Source organism: Chlorocebus sabaeus, chromosome 16 (genome assembly GCF_047675955.1).
Source record: "Chlorocebus sabaeus isolate Y175 chromosome 16, mChlSab1.0.hap1, whole genome shotgun sequence".
In the NCBI taxonomy this organism is placed as follows: Eukaryota; Metazoa; Chordata; class Mammalia; order Primates; family Cercopithecidae; genus Chlorocebus; species Chlorocebus sabaeus.
This window is the reverse complement of record NC_132919.1, coordinates 45,074,773-45,096,980: the sequence shown is the minus strand read 5'-3', so window position 1 is coordinate 45,096,980 and position 22,208 is coordinate 45,074,773.

The window sequence follows — 22,208 nt, the reverse complement described above, 5'->3', positions numbered from 1 at the left end:
AGGGTAAGATAAATAAACAATCTGAGACCAGGACTATTGTCAGAAGCTGGCTTTTGCCTGTTTGTTTGTTTGGTGTTTGAAAGGTTAGTCAGTACCACATTTAAAGTTTAAGGACAGATACATACACAGAGCTAAGACAGATAAGCTAAAGTGTTCTTTATAAACATGTCTTAAAATAACTTCTTTTTCCAGTAAACTTTTTCTTTTATAAAAGTAGATGTTCATTTCCAGAAATGATTGGAATACAAAGATGACACTGAACACAGGTGGACAGTTCCTCTTGCACTGAAACTCTTTGAGTCGTAAATGGATTATATCACAGAGATCATAGAAGCAAACATTAGTTTGAGTGGAAGTTTATTGTAAGAAGAATTTGTAAAATCATTTCCAACTCAAGAACTCTCTGTGTTTACTCGATTTATAAAAGTGAAAGATGTTTTAATTAGCATAAATCAGAAATACACTGTGAAATCTTTTGGAAGATTGCATATATAAATGTTTAGGTAAAACAATGTTGTATTTAATGTTTATCATTTACGCATAGAGAAAGTGAGTTTCTTTTTCAAATTTTAAATAGTATTTCTCCTATTTAGAAGTAATATAATATAGACCCTGAAACTGCCTGAATTAAATCTGGGTTTCAATATTTTCTAGCTCTGTGATCTTCAACAAGTTACTTTTTGCTTCAATTTCCTTATCTATCCAAGCAAGATAATAATAACCTTATCAGTGCTACTATAACAGTTCAAAATATATACACATTTTTCTAAATATTTTCTTCACATTTATGATAGTACAATGGGGTGCTATTGGCAATAATAACTTAATTATACATTTTAAAGTAGAATTAAAACTATTGCAATGTTGTTTTCTCATTCAAGAATGTGATCTGTTTTCACATTTGCTTCCATCTGCCTGTAGACCTTGCAATAAAGATTTTTAATTTTCTTCATGACAGTGTCTTTTTTGTTTTAATTATAGGCCTGATAGCCTTACAATTTGTGATGATATTGTGCATGTTATCTTTTTTTAGCATTATCATTCATTACGGTACTGCTTTTTTAAGAATACTATTAATTTCTGTATATTGTGCTGTCTCTAACAACTGCTGAATGTTCTTCTATGAGTTTCAACAGATTACTTGTTTTCTTTAATTTTCCCTACAGACATTCATGTCATCTGCAAAGAAAAACAAGTGTGTTTTTCTCATTTCCAGCCCTTATTATTGTAGTCCAATGTCTTGTCTTATTTCTCTGATAAGGGCCCTAAGTACAATATTCAGTAAAAACAGTGATAGTAGACATCCACATCTTGTCAACAACTAGTTCTGACATGTCATTCTAAGGGAATTTCCTTATTTTCTACTTTATTAAAGGTTTTTTCTTTTATCTTGTGTGACTGTTGAATTGTAATACATGTTTTTCTACATCTTTTTGAAATAATTATGTAGTATTTTTCCGTAATCTGTTCATGTGGTAAATAACATTAATAGATGTATTACGTCAAATCATTAATGTTAGATCATTTTTTCATTCCTTGATTTAGAGTGCTATTATTTTATTCATGATTTTCTCCTATGTTGATAAATGAAAATTACATACAGTTTTCTTTGTTAGTAATGCCCTAGACCAATCTTTACAATAAGATTATACCAGCCTCATACCAGGAATTAGAGACCTGGCCTTCTATTTTATTTTTGTAATACATTATGCAAGCCAAGAATTATTAGTTCCTTTATTTTGATGGGAATAACTAATTAGTTTGGCCTACTGATTTTTAGAAAAAGTTTTTACTATGCATTTAATTTTTTTTTAAATCATAGTATTATTTATATTTTCTACGTCTCCTTGAGTAGGTTTTGGGAGTTATAATTTACTAGGGAATTGTCTATTTCCCCTAAACTATCCAACTTATTGGCATAGATTACCAGGTTTTTTTGTTTGTTTTGTTTTGTTTTGTTTTGTTTTGTTTTTGAGACGGAGTCTTGCTCGGTCGCCCAGGCTGGAGTGCAGTGGCGCGATCTCAGCTCCAGCTCACTGCAAGCTCCGCCTCCTGGGTTTATGTCATTCTCCTGCCTCAGCCTGGGGAGTAGCTGGGACTACAGGCACCCGCCACCGCGCCCGGCTAATTTTTTGTATTTTTTAGTAGAGACGGGGTTTCACCGTGTTAGCCAGGATGTTCTTGATCTCCTGACTTCGTGATCCGCCCGCTTCGGCCTCCCAGCATGCTGGGATTACAGACGTGAGCCACCGCGCCTGGCCAAGTTTCCTTTTTTAATGTTCTTCCATGAAGTAATTTTTTTTTTTTCAAATTGCAACAGAAATCAGAGTAATGCTTGCTCTGCAAAGGAGATAATACAATGGAAAGGTGTACAAAGGCAAAACAACAACAAAAAAATTTCACCTGCCCGATCACTAAACCTCAGTCGGCCTCATTCTGAAGCGTCATTCAGTGTTTAAAGCCTTGATAGACTAATGCATAACCCTTCTGTCTTCATGCATTGCACGTTAACTAGAAACTTACAACACATATAATTTCTGACTCTCTATATATGTATGTGTGTGTGTTTTAATGTTTTAAGTTTGTTTTTGTTTGTACCTATATAAAAATTTATCTGTTATACACATCATCATTTAGTTGGCTATTTTTATATTGCATGTAAAAATGTATGCTAATATTATGTTGTATTTTACATATATAAGCCAATATATAGCATTTATATATAAAATATAGAAATTAATAATCTTATAACATTGGTAATAGCTTTGGAGACCTTAGGTGTTTTTCTTTGTACTCCCCACCTCTTAATCCTACTCAAAATTATACCTCTCTCAAGACAGAGTTAATATCTTGAATTTTAAGCAACTTGTTTTTATTATCTCCATAATATATCATATACACCCTAAGTTATTACATATTGGTTAACATGTTTTTCTAATATTTAGAAACATATATGCACCGGTATGTGCATTATCACCTATATAGTATTGGCATTATAGTACACATTCTTTCTATTTTATTGCTATAGTTTTTTCTTTACTTACCTCTCGCTTTCCTCTTTTCCTCTCCTCTACCCACTTCCACTTTCCCCTACAAGTCACTGGTACCCATTTTAAAAACCTGGTGCTCATCTTTGTTTTCTTCCATATGCTGTTCCCAGTTTAATCGTATATAAGTATGGTTTAAAATGATACATTTTGCAAATACTCATAGTTAGGTCAAAATGTCTGTGTAAATATGCATGTTTATTGTAGAAATTATTTTTACGAACAATTGTGTTTTATATTGCTTATTCAATGATAATGAAAATTGTTGTTTCAACTGATATAATTCTATTTTTAAGTGATTACATAATATTTCATTTTGTAGGTGCACATAGTACACTTAGCCATTCTCCTATTGATAATTATCTGCTTTACTTAAGGATACACTATAGACATTGCCTTAATAAATGTGCCTATGTTTAAAACATTTGACTAAGACTTCTATCTCTTTGGGATAGATTCCCAAGAGTGGAATTACTGAAGTTAAAGGTATTTTTAATTTTAGTTAGTGTTGCTAAAACTGAGATAACATTTATATATCCAGAAGAAATTCATGGGAGTGTACTTTATTTTCATATCTGTGTCAGCAACAGTTCTTATCATTCTTCTTTAAAATTTTGCCATTCTGTTGGGTAAAAGTACTGTCTCATGGTTACTTTAATTTGTAAGCCCCTGATCAATACTGAATTCAACCATATTATTTTTTGTGCTGACCATTTAGTTTTTATTTTCTGTCAATTGCCTATTTCCATTCTTTGATCATTTTTCTTTTACATCTTTCACCTATTAACAGTTTGTAAGAACCTTTTTGTAGGATAGATATTATCTCTTTATCTGTCATTTGTTTTATAATTTTCCACTCAATAATATTACTTTTCTTTTAATGTTGTGTTTCATAAAGAATGTACAACAATACCAAATGAATAATAAGAGTATTTACTAAATTATTATAGGCATGGTTTCATCAACAACCTCAACCAGCTATTTTCACATAGCTGGTTTCTCGTATTTTCACATACAAGAAAATAAAATAATTTCCAGGAGCATTCAGAATATTTTGTGATTTCTAATTTCTCCACTGGGGAATTGTCTTTTGTGACTGAGGTAAAATATTTAAAGACTAAACTTTCTAGACAGTAACAAAGGAGATTTAGCTGTGTGCCACTGTTGCACAGTTTCAAAAGAGAACCTTTCTCTTCTGTAAGCCAGGAAATGTGCCCTTGAGCAACAGAATACATAATCATCACAGCTGGAATTAGAACAAATAGTTTAGCATAAAACCATAATTATTGCACGAATTGGCCACTTGGATATTTCAGCTCTTAGAAAGTCAAACTTCATGACTGGTTAACTCCTATGAGTAGCATCAAAATGAATTCCCGAAAATAAATAAATATAGATATTTACTACTTCCAATTAATCATATTTGTTTTTCACCCAAATACTCTTTGGTTGTGTTGGGGAACTGAGTAGCATCTAGTTAAAGGAAAAACAATTAACATCGAATACTAGGTTAGTAATATTTAATTATGCTTCATTAGAAGTCATCAAAACAATATTATAATAACAAGCTTAGTCTTTAACAGAGCTAGAAGAGTGAAGACAAAGTTTGAATATTTTCTTAAAAATACAACAAACTGCAATATGTATAGATGGGGAAAAAGCACTCAAGCAAAAAGGCAAGGCAGGAAAAGAAGGCTGATTTAACATGACAAACCTTATTTAGCAATACTTTTTATAAACTAAGCCCCACCTCTCTCTGGACCAAGTTTTGCGTTGTGATAAACATATGACGCTTAATTTTACAAGATGCTTGAAGTGTAGCCAATACCACTTGTTTTAAAAAGAAAATACTTTATTTTGTCAAAACATAATCAACAACCAGGAGAGAAAAAGTTAGAAATAAACTGAGCACTTATCAGAACGAGGCACTTTACATTATATGTATATGACATAAGCCACAAAATAAACTTGAAAAGGAATTTATTTTACAGAAGAAATAATGCAGCAATGTAAAGTTGTGTAACTTGCCCAGAGTCCCATAGCTAGTTAATATTATAGCCATGATTCTAGTCCAAGGCTTCAAGACTCAGGATGTTATTATTGATTAAATAACCACTCTTCTAAACATACATACGCAAACCGGCATGTGTCCAGTTTCTGGTTAAGCTGTACTTAGAAAACCATTCGAAATTTTAAATGATCAAGACTTGTGTGAATTTAGAGAAGCAAGAAACAAAAAAAAAAGAAAACTCAAGGCAACAGAAAGATTTGGACAGAGCATTGAAAAGAGCGTTAAGATTGGATAAACAGTAAGAAAAGGGTGCTTCTACATGGTAAAAAAAACTATTTCATAGAAGTTAAATAATTATGATAATTTTTGTCATTTCTATCCTAAGAGACGTGGGATTCTGTTTTTCTAAATTTAAAAATCAACAAAAAATTTAATTTAAAGTAAATATAGTGTAATTAGAGATCTTAAGCCCTAGCAAAGTGACCAAAGCTTACATAAAGTATTCCTAGATAAAGCATAATGGTTGTTAAACTAGGAAATGGGTAGTCAATTCAATAGAGAAGAAATAACAATTGTAAAGAATAGCATGTTTAGTTGTACAAATTCAGGAAAGACATCTAAAATAACCCCAACCCTTCATGTTAACTAGAAACCTGAAATGTATGTAGCTTCTCATACTCTAAACTTCAAGGGAAAACAGATTCAAAAAGATGTTTAAAAGAAATCTCATATGTCAACTCTTTCAATGGGATGGTCCACCGCTGGCCTTTGGCATAATCTACACATTTGTATGCATGTGCTGGTTCTCACTGGTTTATTTTCTAACCATGGTGCTGCCTGAATCTACGGCACCCCATTGTGGCAGGCATTGGAGCAGATAGATGTCTTAACCCCATGTGCCTCTCATGGCTAAATCCAAGTCTGATACTCCACGCACATTGTTAGCTCTGCACCCACTGTCTAGCAGTCCTCCTTATCTCCTTCAAGGGATCTTTAAACCATTGCACTGCAACAAAAGGGGCTCTTCTGTTGCCTTCACTGGTGTTTCGTCAATGTGGTGACATTGTTCTCTCCAGAGCTGGCCTTATTTTATGATAAGTAGAGAGACAGACGTTCTTTGCATGAATGTTTTCATGAATAAAGTGCTTTTCTCGCTCTGTCTTCAAGTCCCTTTTCTATCTCCATGCAAGTGCAGGAGGTAGAGGTGCTGTCAACATTAACAGAAATCACTCTAGGAATCCAATAGTCATGGTCTAAAGAGTTCTAGAAAAGATATGTTTTTATATTTATGCTGTAAAATTCCCAGTGATAAATTTAACATGACAAGAAAATTGATTATTGTTCACATTTTGCTACATACTTTGGGTAAACTTGCATTGACGATCACATCAAAGCGCAAGAACAACCTTGAGAAATCCACTGCCAGCCAGTGGTCACTGGTGGGAAAATGAATAATACAGCATCATGACTGTGTAACCAACATTAAACAAATGATACTAGGAGCTGCAGAGGCAAGGAGATCTGTATTGTTTCAATACGAATTCCAAAGAACCATGTCATTGTAAGCAATAATATTGCATGAGAAATAATGTTGCTACCTTTCTGGTGATAGGAGATTAGAAATAAGGCAGAAACTGTGCAGCTAAACATAAAGAAAATAAAGAGATGGTTTCTGGACCAAAACATGAAAAGGGATTGCTTGGAAAATACCAAGATTCTTCACAGGTACTGACTAATAAGAGAGTAAACAAATGAGTACACACCCATGTATTCTCTATTTTGCTGCCTCTTTGCCAATAAATCCCTATACTTTACATGATCCATGAATTTTATAATACATTGCTTAATAAAAGTGTTCACATAGTCAGGGGATCTTACAAATTATACTTAGTGGGACCCAACAAATTCTAGGGGCCACCCTTTCTTTTCCTTTTCTTCCCCACTTCTGCATCCAAATTCCAAAACCACCTATGTTTAAGGCAGTATTTTACTACATTTAGTACATTATGGCTTTGTATGTAGCTCAATGGTTGCTACTAATCTCCAGAATAATAGAAGGAAGATAATGAAAGGAAGACTGTTTGCCATGTTTAGGTCTCACCATTTGTTCCCCAACAGAGCTGATGGGAGAATGACTATATTTTCCAATAAAGAATACCCCAGAGTTTGTGGAGATTTGACACCTTGTATTCACTGAAGGAAAAAAAAAATACACTATTCTTATTAGAGAGTTCTCTCCTAATTTGTGATGCAGGGGAATTATGGGAATATAAGAATATGATCTCATGTGGAATTTTAACGACTTCTTGTCCTTTGACCAAAAATCCTAGTGCAATGGTATTTATTATATAATACTGTTGTCCAGGTAAAATCCTGAAACCTGAAATATGTAACTAGCTCAAGCAACTCAGTTATAATAACATGAAGACTGTGGCTGATAAAGTAGGCAGAAGTATATGTAGTAATGAAAGAAGGTAAAATATATTTTAACACCATTACCAGCCAACACAATATGAACAAATGTATTCTGCCTATTCCTTTGGCAAAGCTTAGTCTTTTTAGTATTCAGCATTGACAAGCATGTGGAGAAATGGCTTCTGATTCACTTTAGACGGGAATATAAATAACCGCAAGTTTCTCGAAGGGTAATTTGGGGATAGCTATCAAAATTTTTAAATTGTACATATATTTTATCCCAACAATTGTACTTCCAGGTAGATGTGCTCAATATTTTAAAGAAAAAGTTTCTTGCAGCATGAACTATAATTAAATCAAATCAAAAAAGAAACAATCTAAATGCCAGAATAAGATATTATTTATAAGTTATATGCTCATACTATGAAATTTGCAGACATTAAAAATAATATAAACATATCTAAAATACAGAGAATATAGTACATTGTTAAATAAAAACAGTGAGTTACACAAGTATGACATATATTATTAAAATATGTGGGAGATATATATGAATATATGTGCATAGGTGCAAAAAGTTTAACAAAATACTAACTATTTTTAGATGATAACATTATGAGTTATTTTTTGTTATGAGCCTTAAAATTTTCATTTGGCAAATTTTATACAATTAAAATGTAAAACTTAATAATCAAAGCACACTACATGTTATAATTTTTAAAACCGCTATTTCTCACTCACAAATATAGGCAAATACATTATATACTAACTGCACTGGTTTGTTTTTATACATTCCACTAATATATATCAGTTTTATTAAGATAATCACATCAATGTTTAGGAAGATTCTGAAGTCAGAGCAATGAAGAAATAATACAGTGCTTTCGAAAAGCACACATTTTGCATACTTACTTTACATATTTAATTTTACGTATTTACCTTACTCTTAACCGTATTTATCCCACTGTGCAACAGAACACTTGAACTTATTCCTCTCATTACATTGTAACTTTGTACCCATTGACCAACTTCTCTCTATCCTCCACCCTCTACTTATGTAATATCAACTTTTTTCTTTAGATTCCACATGTGAGTGCTATCATGTGGTATTTCTCTTTTTGTGTATAGCTTATTTTACTTAATATGATGTCCTCCAGTTTTATTTATGTTACAACAAATGACGTGGAACCTAGAACTGATGAAACAACTGAGATACCAGACTATCAAAACCCACAGGGAAACACATAGTAAGATGCATAAATCATAAGTACACCATATAATTAATTTTCAATTATACAAATGACTTAAGTCAAGGTGTAAACTATTTCCAAAATGCTTAGATCAAGGCATAGAACAGAACTGTCATCTCAGCAAGTATCTTCTAATACATTTTCAGTCAAGAGCCACCCCCCAGCCACACTTTAATTCACCTCTTAATATTTTCTGTAGTAATAGCAATATCTCTCATTATTCAGTTCTTGTCCTATGATTATGTCTGTGCTAGATATTCTAAATAAAATATTTTATTTAATAATACTAATATTCAAATAAAAGAATGACTGTCAATATTAATCAGCTTACTCAAAGTTACAAAAATTGTTAATAGCAAATAGAAAAAAAAATCCAATTACATTCTCTAAGTTATTTTAAATATTCCAAGGAAGTTATTATTGACTATAGTCACCCTGTTGTGCTACCAGATAGTAAGTCTTATTCATTCTTTCTATTTTTTTTTGTACCCATTAGCCATCCCCACCACCCTCTCCAACCCCCCACAACCCTTCTCAGCCTCTGGAAACCATCCTCCTACTGTCTATGTTCATGAGTTAAATTGTTTTGATTTTTAGATTCTACAAATAAGTGAGAAAGGGATGTTTGTCTTTCTGTGCCTGGCTTATTTCACTTAACATAACAATCTCCATAAGAGTGTTTCATTTACCTTCAAACTTAAAAACACTGTTTGTATTATGTGGACTTTCGTTAAGTTAAACAATGGAGTTTGGTAATACCTGCATTTCTAAAATTGGCTTGATGAGTGACATCAGCAAGATGGAAGGCTAAAAAGTCCTTGCTCATTTCCCTGTCCCAAATCCAACAATTTTAACAACTGATCAGAAATTAAAATATCTCTGGAGGAGCTCCATAGTACAAATAAAGCTGCAGCAACCCAGTGGAAGAACAAAACAAGAATGGCGGCATAGAAAACGGCAGGAAGCATTTTACCTGCATTGCCTTATACCCTCAGTTCATCCTTAAATGCAATTTCTCTACATGGAGAAAAAGAAGGGTAGAAAAATTACAATAGCCTTCAATGCTGGGAACCTAAAAAGCCCTTACTATCTCATGGACACCCACACATGCCACAACAGAGGGCCCTGCAGTCTTTGTGAAAGCTGAACCCAGCTGACAACTGTCCAGAGCCCATGATGATATGTCCCCCAACCAGCCAGACCATCCATTGTACCACCTACCAGAGCCAAAGCCACCACTATAATCTTTATCCTCAGATGGAGCCCTGGTACCACCTGCTAACATGTGTATCTAAACCCTGGACCAGATGTTGCTATACACCTCTCTTAGCCTGCACCCTTGCATCTACCTATAGGCAAGATATTTTCTCACCAAAGCCAGTCTATAAAGTCAGGAAGAAGTGACTCCTCTTTCAAGTGCACAGATAAGTGCACAAGGATATAAGAAATCTAAAAGCATGATACCACCAAAGGAAAAAAAAAGTCTCTAGAAAACAAATTCCAAAGAAATAAAGATCTTTGATATGCCTGACAAATAATTCAAAATATGTTTTAATTGGCACATTATAATTGTACATATTTATGGTGTACAATATAATATTTCAATAAATATATATGTTGCATAATAATAAAATCAGGGTAATTACCATATCCATCTCCTCATGCTTTTAACTTTTCTTGTGGTGAGAATATTCAAATGCCCCTCCTTTGACTATTTTGTAATATGTAATACCTTACTCTTAACCGTATTTATCCCACTGTGCAATAGAACACCAGAACTTATTCCTCCCATTATGATGTACTTTGTACGTATTGGCCAACCTCTCTGTATCCTCCACATTCTACTTATATCAACGTATTTTGTTTTTAGATTCCAAATGTGAGTCTTATCATGTGGTATTTCTCTTTATGTGTCCGGCTTATTTTACTTAACATGATATCCTCCAAGTTCATTTATGTTACAACAAATGACATGGAACCTAGGACTGATGAAAAAACTGAGACACCACTCCATCAAAATCCATAGAGAAACACCACAGAAAACTGGTGTAACTGGACAGTGGGGAAGCTGCTGAACTTGCAGACAAACCACCACACCCATGTGCACACACATCAAGCATGACAACCACCACAGTGGCAGTCTCACGTACTGAAAAAATCACCACACAGCTAACCAGTCTACTGTGCCTATGTGTTCCTGCACTTGGCCTGACAGCCAGTCTGGCATTGGCCCTTCCCACCAGAGAGACTGCCCGGCCACATGGGTGGTGGGCCTGACAACAAGTACAGTGATGACTGCACCTCCCTGAAGGCATTGCCATTCAGCCTGCCTGTGTCTGGCCCATAAACCAGATATATGCCCCTCCCTCTACCAAAACCACGCCACTCTCATCACAGACTCCTTCAGCCCAGACCACTGAAGTAGTTCCAAACATGAAAGACCAACATTACAACTGAGGAAACTTCACAGAAGCCATGCTCTGGAGTCCAACTAGAACCAAAGCCAATGCATTGTTCCCAACTGACACTGTCAGAACCGTCTGCAGGAAGAATGTCTCTTGCTACAAAAGCTACTCCATAAAATTGGAAAAAGCAACTGTTTTACCAGAGAAACAGGCATCAATGTGGGGACACAAGAAACAAACAAACAAGAAATCAACAGGAAATATGATACTCTCAAAGAACACGATAAGCTTCCAGTAACAGATTCCCAAAAAGAATATTTATGAAATGCCTGAAAAGAAATTTTAAAAAAGATACCCAGAAAGCAATGAGATAGAAGAGAATATGAAAAACTAATTCAGTGAAATCTGAAAAATAATTCATTATCTGAATGAAAAAAATCTACAAAGAGATATCATTAAAAAAAGAAATATTGGAACTGAAGAGTTCAATGAATTAAATGAGAACTTAAACACCAAGCAGAAGAAAAAATTTCTGAAATTAAAGGCAAGTTTTATGAAGTATTACAGTTAGAGGTAAAAATAAGAAGAAACAATGAAGAAAGCCTATGGGACTTACAGGTTACCATAAAGCAAGCAAATATTCACAGTATAGGGATGACAGAGGAAAAAGATTTCAAACAATGTGCTGAAAACCTAGTTAATAAAACAATAACTGAAACATTTCCAAATCTTGGGAAAGATATAAACACCTAGATTTAGGAAGCTCATAGATCTCAATTAGATTCAAACCCAAAAGGATTCTCCAGAGATACAACATGATCAAACAGGAAAAATTTTGAAGACAGATAATTCTAGAAGCTGTAATAAAAAAGCATTAAATCACACATGAGAGAGAAAAAAAAAAAAGAAGAATATCCACAGATTTCTCAGCAGAAACATTGCAGGCCAGAAGAGAATGGGAATATAATTATTTCAAATGATAAAAAGAGAAAGCGTCAGCCAAGAACACTATAGTTAGCAAAGCTACCCTTTTGAACTGACGAAAAAGTTAAGGCTTTTCCAGATGAGCAAAAACTGAGGGAATTCATCACCACTGGACTGGCCTTGCGAGAAATGCTTAGGGGAATGTTTTAACCAGAAATGAAAGGATAATAAAACAAATTAAACTATAAAACTAAGTGGTAGAGGTAAATTGATAGTCAAATTCATATATCATTACTGTAATGTTGGTGTGTAAATCATTCAAATCTTTACTATGAAGGGTAATACTTAAAATGATCAAAAATAACTATAGATACAGTGAGTTTTTAAGAAATATACAAGATCAGAATGTACAAATAGGGAGGGTAAAATTCTAGAGCATTTTTATATGAGCAAAATTTAAGTTATTATCAGTTGAAAGATGTCTATCCTAATTCTAAGATATTTTATGTAAGCCCCTGTGGCAACCAGAAAGTAAAAACTACAGCAGACACACAAAACAGAAAGAGAAGCAAATTAATGCTTGACACTGCAGAAAATCACCAAATTACAAAGATAGACTACAAGAATAGAAGAAAGGAAAAAATGACCTATAAATCAACCAGAAAACAATTAGCAAAATGTCAAGTGGAATTTCTTACCTATCAATGATAATCTTGAATATAAGTGAATTAAATGCTCCATTCAAAAGACAAAAGGTGACTGAGTAGATTTTTAAAATAATCAACCATTGTCTGCTAGCAAGAGACCCATTTACGCTTTAAGGACATATATAGACTATATCTGAAAGAATGAAGAAAATATTTCATGCAGTAAGTAACTGAAAGAGAGCAGGGGTGGCTATATTTACATAAGATAAAATAGACTTCAAGACAGAAACTGTTATAAGAGACAAAATGGTCATTATTTAATGATAAAGGGGTCAATTCATCAGAAAAACATAGCAATTTAAGGCATCCAACATTGCAACAGCTAAACATATCAAGCAAATATTAATGGGCATGAAGGAAGAATCAGGGAGAAATACTCTAATAGTAGGAGAATTGTATATTGCACTTTCAACAACAGATAGATCAACCACACAAAAAATTAATACGTTAATACTGGTCTTTAACTGCACTTTAGACCAGATGCATCTAACAGACATATATAGAAGTTTCTATCCCAAAACAACAGGCAAACTAAAAAAAAAAACCTAAAAGACTCAAGACTCAAATAATTAAAATCAGAAACAGAAGTGGAAACATTATAGTAGATGCCTCAGAAATAAAAATGATTTAAAATAAATATTATAAATAATTATATGCTAACAATATTCGCCACTACCATCATTATTGATGGGGAACAACAGAAAATGTTTCAAGATCTAGTACGAGACAAAGATGCTTACTCTCACTATTTCTACTCAACATAGTAATGGAGGTATGAGCAAGAACAAACAGTTAAGAAAAAGATGTAACAAGCTTCCAAATAAAAAAAAGGAGATAAAATTATCTCTATTTGCAATTGAGATAATCTTATACATAGAGAATCCCAAATATTCCACAAAAATCTATTAGAAGTAACAAACTGTTGGTGAGAATGTAAATTAGCACAGTCATTAGGGAAACTAGTATGGAAGTTTCCAAAGAAATTAAAAATATAACTACCATATGACCCAGCATTCCTCTTCCTGAGTATATATCCAAAGGACATGAAGTCAGTATGTTCCAGATATATTTGCACCCAAATGTTCATTGCAGCATTAATCACAATAGCCAAGGTATAGAAACATTCTTAATGCCAATCAACAGATGAATTGATAAAGAAAACACAGTCAAGTGATCTTTGATAAGGATGACAAAAACACAATGAGGAACACATAGGATCTTTGATAAAAGATGCTCAGAAAACCAACTATCCATATAAACTGAAGAATTAAATTAGACCCTTTTGTCACTCCATATACAAAAATCAAGTAAAAAGGAATTACAGACTTAACAGACTTAAACATAAGACCTATAACCATAAGACCCATACAATGGTGTATATTTAATGTAAGATGAAATATTTTCAGACACAAAAACAGGAAAATCCTGCTGTTTGCAACAGAGCAACATGGATGAACCTGCAGAAGATCTTGCTAAGTGAAATAAGCCAGGCACAGAAAGACAAATACTTCATTATCTCATTTATATGGGGAACTTGAGAAAGTCAAACTCCAAAAGGAAGAAAAGAGAATGGTGTTTGCCAGGAGCTGGGGGAAGAGGGAAGAGAGATGTTGGTCAAAGCAAACAAAGTTTTAGTGATGCAAAATGAGTAAGTTCTGGAAATCTAATACACATCAATTTGATTATAATTAAAAATGTTTTTTGGGTACATCTGAAGTGCCCTTACTACAAAAAAATGCCAATCATAGGATATAATCAATATCTTAATTAACTTTATTATAATGATGATTTTACAATGTATATATATGAAAACAATTTTAATTTGTCAATTATATACACACGATTTTAATTTGTCAATTATATCTCAAAGCTAAAAATGTCAAAAATAAACTTGAACATAAGATACTGTGGGAAGAAAAGGCTGTAAAGTAATTGAAATGTCAAATAATGCAAAGCTGACATTGACAAAGACTGGAGACCTCTAAATACCTGGGGATTATAATCCTGAAGTGCCCTGCACGCTCAGGGACTAGTTCAGAGAGGTTTTAGGATTACAGTCACTATAGTACCTCATATTGTTCAGGACAGCCAAGTCATCAAAAAGAAGATTAGATGTCCCTCAGGACTTCAGGACAATGCTCCAGCTTCTAGAAATATTTGTTTAAAAAATAAAAATAAAATTACAGATACACCGAAAGAAGGAAAAAATTCAGGAAAATGTTCATAGTGTATTAACCCAATTGTAAAACCAAATAATTCATTTAAAATCTTACAGAAAACTGAACTGAAAGAAGAAAATATTAAGTGATATTATAAATCAGAAAGTAAGTTAAAATTCATTTTAACAACTGGGTATGGACGAGTCCTCAGTTCATGACTCTTCAGACAGTTTCATTACTCTACAGAGCTGGATGGAAATTTGTATTTCTCCAGGCTATGCATCTCTAAGTGACTGGCCAGGAGTGAGGCTGCTCCCAGGCTCACAACATCAATGGACCACGCAACAATTAGCAGCAGAAGGTTGTGGTCTTTACAATACCTATAAATTAAGTATACTACGAGCAGGGTTTTCACTTTAGCTAAAGCCTTTCTGTGGGGAACATGGACTCCGGAGGGCTTCTCTCTTCCCTTTCCAACAGCAAAAAATAAAATAAAAGAAGAAGTTCACCCCCAATTCTGCCTCAGATACAAATTAAAATGACTAATGCCATCAGGTGGGAAAAGACATGGTAACTTCCCACATCCGGGAACCACCATTTAGAATTTGGAGCTCTATCCTCTGTTATATTACTCATATTTATTTCCTGTGGGTTTAGAGAAACAAGAATTAGAAATAAATGGCATTCTTGACTGCTCATAAGGGATTTGCCTCAATCTAAACTCCTGCTTCAACTTTACACAGTTCCTAAGTCTCCAATGCTGAATTTGTGACTCTTCTGTTAGAAATCTTCAAAGTTGTGGCAGATCCAGAAACAAAAAGATAGAAAAAGTCATACACATTGGGAGGGCAAAGATAACAAGATTAAACACATAGGGAAAGAGTAATTCCAGAAGGGGAACATTAGGAAAAGACAGTGTCCTATAAAGATGATTTTACCTTCTTTGAACCACTCACAGCTCTCTGATAAAGTAAAAAGGAATCAGGCCAGAATCAGAGTCAGCCAGCTCTGAATAGAGTATTGCCACTCTGAATAATGTGCTCTACATTAGAAAAGTAAAACAAATTCATCAGTATTTGAGTTTTGTCATACCAATAGAGGGAGCATTCCAAAGTTTTGACTTCTGTTATTATTAAGGGACTGAGCACGCAAATTAGCACTGGTACACAGGCCCTTAGTTAAATCATACTCACACTAAGTGCCATGATAAGGTGCACTGCAAAATATCAGGAGTACCTTTAAATAAACCTAGTTTTGTTCAAGCCCTGTTATGGATAGCTTCATGTAGAAATTTTGCATATAATATCTATGCTCCGGAAAAATTTCAGATTCTAAAGAAATTCACCCAAACTCTCCATTCTCCATCCTACTTGGCTCCAAATCCTTAGCACTGTTAACCCACATTCTCTTGAACACCTCCTTTTCTACTCTTTATATTATTGGATATTTTTTATTTAGCAAGTCTTAGACAAGGTTTTCAAAGAATTCTGGATTACAGATGTGTTGTATACTTTCCAATAACTTACTCACTTACCCTACTCTTTCTCTATTACTAAAACAGTGGATCTCAATCTTTACTGCATATGAAAACCACCTGGAAATCTTAAGAAGAAAAAAGAATGCTTTGGACATATTCAACACCAACTGAATCTGTAAGGATAAGGCTTTGACATCATAAAAACTTCCTGAGTGACATTGATATTCATCTGTGCTAAGAACCCTGTACTAAAAGTTTAAAGTTAGAGGAAAAGCAACATAGAACAGCTGACATTTCAAAGTTCAAAAGGATGGTTTTCTGTTATCCAGTGTTATCATCACAGATGACACTGCAAATATTTTGAACAGAGTTTCATATGGCAATCTAAGCAGTATATAAGCAAGGCACTCGACGCCAGGGCTCTAATCCCTGAATCACTCTGTGAGATTACAAACCATACTTTTATCTTCTTGCAGATCCCCGCCCCAAAAAGCAATTTGGAGAGTGAAGCTTCAAAACAGAAATAATCAAAATACTATGGCAGGAAATCTGATCCAAAACATTCAGCACAAGAAGAAAAATATCAGATGGCATTCATTAAACTCCCCAAAGCCCTGAGAAACACTGATTTGAGAACTAAAATTATATCATCAGTTATAATAGCAGTATGACTTCTAACCTGAAAGAACGTATTGTAGTCAATATGAGGTTTGCAGGCAGGCAGATTGTCTCGTGCTTATTGTAAGAATATATATTTTATCTATAAAGACATCAAAGTGCTTGTGAGCAGGAATTTATCTTATGAAACTTTACTTCCAACTCTCAGCATTGTATACAATGACTTACTGATGAATAGCATTCCTATCATTGGATGGAATAATTAAAATACAGACCAGCTCTTTCACATTACAGATTTTTTTTTTTTTAAAGTTGGTTTGATTGTATTGTTAAAACAAAGACTTAGTTTGATTTTAGATTGACTTTCCCAAGGTCTCATATTGAGAGAAAGTTAGGGATAAAGCAAGCATAGACAAACAATCATCTACCTCAGTGGGGCCGGGGCATTTCTGCTCAATCTTGTTTTCTATTCTTGAAAATTTGGGAGGGTCACTCTCCACAATAACTATATCAAAACTGAAGCCCTTTACTCACATAAATGATACCCAAATTTGCACCTTTTACTTCATAGATTCTGATTATTCATGGATGTTTCAGGTGAGAGTAAAACTGCACTGAATTCTTTGAATTCAGGGCTGAACGATTCAAATCATTCACTCTTTTAGGGCCCAAGTGAATTCTAATATGTAGCAGGAATGCGTTCCATTGTAAGGAAAGCTTAATGATCATCTGGCATGGTAAAGTCCCAATTATGCTGGGTTCTCTTTCTCTGACTTCATCATTACAGATAACATTTGGGAAATATTGAACAGAGTCTCATATAACAACTTCATCAGGTGAACTTGCTGAATAATTACTGTTTCGTGGAAATACATTAAACTTATTCAACAAGTAGGAAAAGTTTAATGTAATTGCATATGGGCATGTCTTCGGGCTCCGACCCCATGGCAGTATCTAAGGGTGAATGTTTCCAGCTGAAGCCCCAGTGGGCATGTGTTACAGTGTGCTCTTTTTGTTTAGCTGTCAGCAGTCAGCTGTGTTAGCAAATGAGACCCCATGCCTTATTGCAAAGACAGAGGGCTTTCTGTATCATGGGGTTTCTTGCCTTCGTGTACTGGAAGAATCAAATCACAAGTGGCCTTGGAGAATGAGTGCAAGGTTTTATTGAGTAGAAGTAGCTCTCAGCAGATAGGAGAGCCAGAAGGGAGATGGAGTGGGAAAGTGGTTTTCTCCTGGCATCAGGCAGCTCAGCGGCGGAGCTCTCTTCCCACCGCGCTGGCCAAACTCCGTGTAGTTCCACCAGTCAGTGGCCTGCCCGTGCGGGTCAGTGTGCTCTTCCGGTGATATGTTCCTCTTGACGTTCAGTCGCTTGTGTCTGTGTCTGCTAGGGTCTTAGGATTTTTATAGGTACACGTTGGGGGCATAGCAGGCCAGGGTGGTCTTGGAAAATTCAACATTTGGCAGGAAGGCAGGAGTGCTTGTCCTCACCTAGGTCCGTGGGCACAGGTCCAGGGATGCAGCCCTCGCCAGGCACCTGCTCTTCTCCTCCCAGCACTTCCCTTCCCACCTACTGTAACAGTAAAGTTTCTTTTCCTATACATTTTGCTCTCGCTAGATTTTATATTTGCTTATTTTATTTTTGTCTGAGTTTTTATGTAAAGATTAATATTTTTCTAAATCTTTAAATAGTATCTTCCAAACACATATTAGCATTATTTTCAAAATATTCAAATAAAGTTTATATTATTAGGAAATAATTTGAGGAGTACTCCAAATATTCAAATACTTCAGGAAATTTCTCGTATCCATGTTTACATACATATATTTTTGTTCCCCACCCTTCTGGGTATCTCAGAGACACCCAGACCCCAGAGTGGCCTATACTTTTGCTCCAATTTAAAGGGATGTTCTAGGTCATGGCTACATAAATGCATACCATGGATTATTTTTATTACCAACCACACTTTTCTCTTGACAGTTTTTCTGTGTGAAGCCACCTGTTTCTTAGACCCTGTGTTTATCTCTTTCTTAGTTTATTCCCTCATTTTTTATAGTGTGTTTTAATTAAGAGTGCATGGGAGGCAAAATATTTGACTAATATTCAAAGTGTCTTTGTTCCCTTTATATAATGTATTGACAATATATTTGGTCAATAATTATAATTTAGAAATTTCTGTCCTTCTGAAGTCTGAAGCAGTCGTTCCATTGTCTTTTAGGTCCCAGTGTTTCTGTTCAGAAGTGTAATGCCATTCTGAGCTTTTGCCTTTTTTGTCTTTTTTCTGGAATCTGTTAGTACCTTACCCAGGTGTAGTGAAATTTTGCTCTCATGTGCATTATTGTGAGTCTTACTTTTCTTCATTTATTGTACTGGACCCTCTATGAAACCATAAATATAAAGATTCCTATCCTTCAGTTCCAGAATATACTAATTTTCAAAGAATATCCACTTTTTATATTCTATAGTCCTTGTTCACTGGATTTCTTCATTTTCATGTATTCTATCTCCCAATTTTCATTTTTCTTTTCACATTTGCTGTTCTAATTCATCAGAGATATTCTAAGAGTTTTATTAGAAATGTTAAGCCTCATTTATAAGATCAATGATTTTAGAAAACCTTTCTTTTTCTTATTTCTTTCTTCAATAATAATGTTCTTACATTATGAATGCAATATATTCTCATCTCTCTGCATGATTCTTTCTTTTAATATCTATAATTCATTGAATATTTACTATATGCTAAATACGATGCTAGGCAAATTATATACATCATCAAGTTTAATTTTTACAACCAAATTTTATGGTAGAAAATATTATTACCATTTGATATACGAAGGTATCAAGAATAGTTTTGTGTACAGATTAATTCTCGTTATGTAAATATTGTGTATTGTTTTGTCAAGTAGTATATAATGATTAATATGTTATTTCCCATGCAACTTTTTGTTGATAAATATCAATGGCATATCAGTTTGACGGGAATGTCCAAACTCCAAAGACAGTTATATGAGACTACTGAGAGTGGAAGTGCTACTTCATTATAATATTTATACAATTTTATTATTTATAATTTCATATTATTATACTTTCACACTGTTTTTATTTTTCAGATTTTTTAGAAAGTAATCGTCTTAAGGAAAAGGGTAATTATTTAAAACTTTCTTCCTAACCCAGCACCCACCTCAGTGCCTAGAAAATTAGTTGTAAAATAGTGCCTATAATTGAAAAATGTTTCCGTGCAAACAGTTGCTGCTCATTTACATTTATTTATTTATTCATTTATTTTTCGAGATAGAGTCTCACTCTGTCACTCAGGATGTCGTGTGGCGGTACGATCATAGCTCACTGAAACCTGAAATTCCTAGGCTTAAGCAATCATCCTACCAACCAAATAGCTAGGACTACAGGCATGTGACATGATGTCCAACTAATTCATTTAAATTCATTTTTATACACAGATATCAGCATTCATACATTAAAGTTTTTAAAGTAGAATTTACCTGTCTGTAGGCAAGGTAATATTTATTTAAGTTTTCGTATCCATAAAGAACAGATAATAATATTATACGCTTCCTAGAATTGTTGTAGAATTAACATATATACATTTTATGTATAGTGCTTAGCATACTGTTTAAAACCTATATAACCATAAATCACTTAGTAACTATTCATTGCTATTTCTATTATTCTCCCCTTTATCACCTTCATTATGTGAGATATAAGAATAATGTATTCTCTGTTTTTTTTTTTGAGACGGAGTCTCGCTCTGTCGCCAAGAATAATGTATTCTTGGTGATTGGACTAGATTAAGATCAAACCCAGAGAAAGGAAGTTAAATAATGTCATAAAATGCATTAAAATGTCTTCATTTTAAGTATTATTCTGCCTCTTAACAACATAGCACATGTTGACAGATTTAATTTGAAAATCAATCTCGAGCAGTATTTGAGGCTCCTGAATACATATCTCTTCAAACATTATAATATTCAAGTTTTCAGGTATTTCCTATTAGGAAATTCATTTATTACATATAGCATTTTAAATTTTATTTCTTGAAGCAAATCTTCAGCTATTATCTCCAATCTAAATTAATTTCTCATTCCCCCATGAGCCTTTAGTATTTTATCAAGTGTTTATTAAAATGCCTATCATAATTTTCTTTCAATTTATTTATTAATTTGTATTTTACCTCCTCACTAGATCCAGTTTCTTGCAGAAAAGATCAATAACATGCATATCTTTGTATTTCTTCCAGAAACTAAAACAATATCTTAGTCATGGTAGAAACTGAAAAAACTTTGCTGAAGTGAATGTACATGATAATTATAAAATTAAGATTAGATTTATGTAGCACAGCTATATGGAAGCAATGTAGTCAAACCTATTTACCTGAGACTCTACAAGATTCCTCAAGCCAGAATTATGTGAAATTTGGTGTTACTTAAACTTAACATATCTGTGACTTTTACATGCAGGAAGATGCTACTGCGAAACACACTGTGTGCTTTTAACTGAGTCTTCATTGGTGCTTAGAGGTTTGTATTCATCAATCCTAACACATTTTTATGTTGCTCTAACATGTAGCAACATACACCTTTAGCATGCATTCTACTAAGATTATATAATACAATAAAATTAGTTAACACAAAAATGGATCAAACTCGAGATTTAATTTATAAGTAGTGTGATCCACTAGTTATGTACCTAGCTAAAAGCTAAAAGTATTTCAATACTTATTAATATTAAATCTAATCTCTTCTAGAGTCATATAATGTTTATTTTTTTGTTCTTTTAAGTCAAAGTGACATGCAAGAAAAAAATTAGCATTAGATGGTGGTGCTAAGTAAAATCAAGTGAAAAAAGATTTTTAAATTTAAATGTATTTAAAAATTGGGGGCCCAGATATGTTCAATGGCATATTCTAGCAAACATTTAAGAAAAAATTACCAATTCTCTACAATCTCTTCCAGAAGACAAATACTTTGTAACTCATTCTGAGTCCAGAACTGTCCTAATAACAACACCAGATGAATACCTTACAGGAAAAGAAAAACATAGGCAATAAATCTAATAAATACAGATGTTAAAACCCACAACAAAATTTTAGCAAACCAAATCCAACAATGTACACAAAGAATAATACATTCTGACCAAGTGGAATCTCTTCCGAATATGAATATGTGAAGTTGGTCCTACA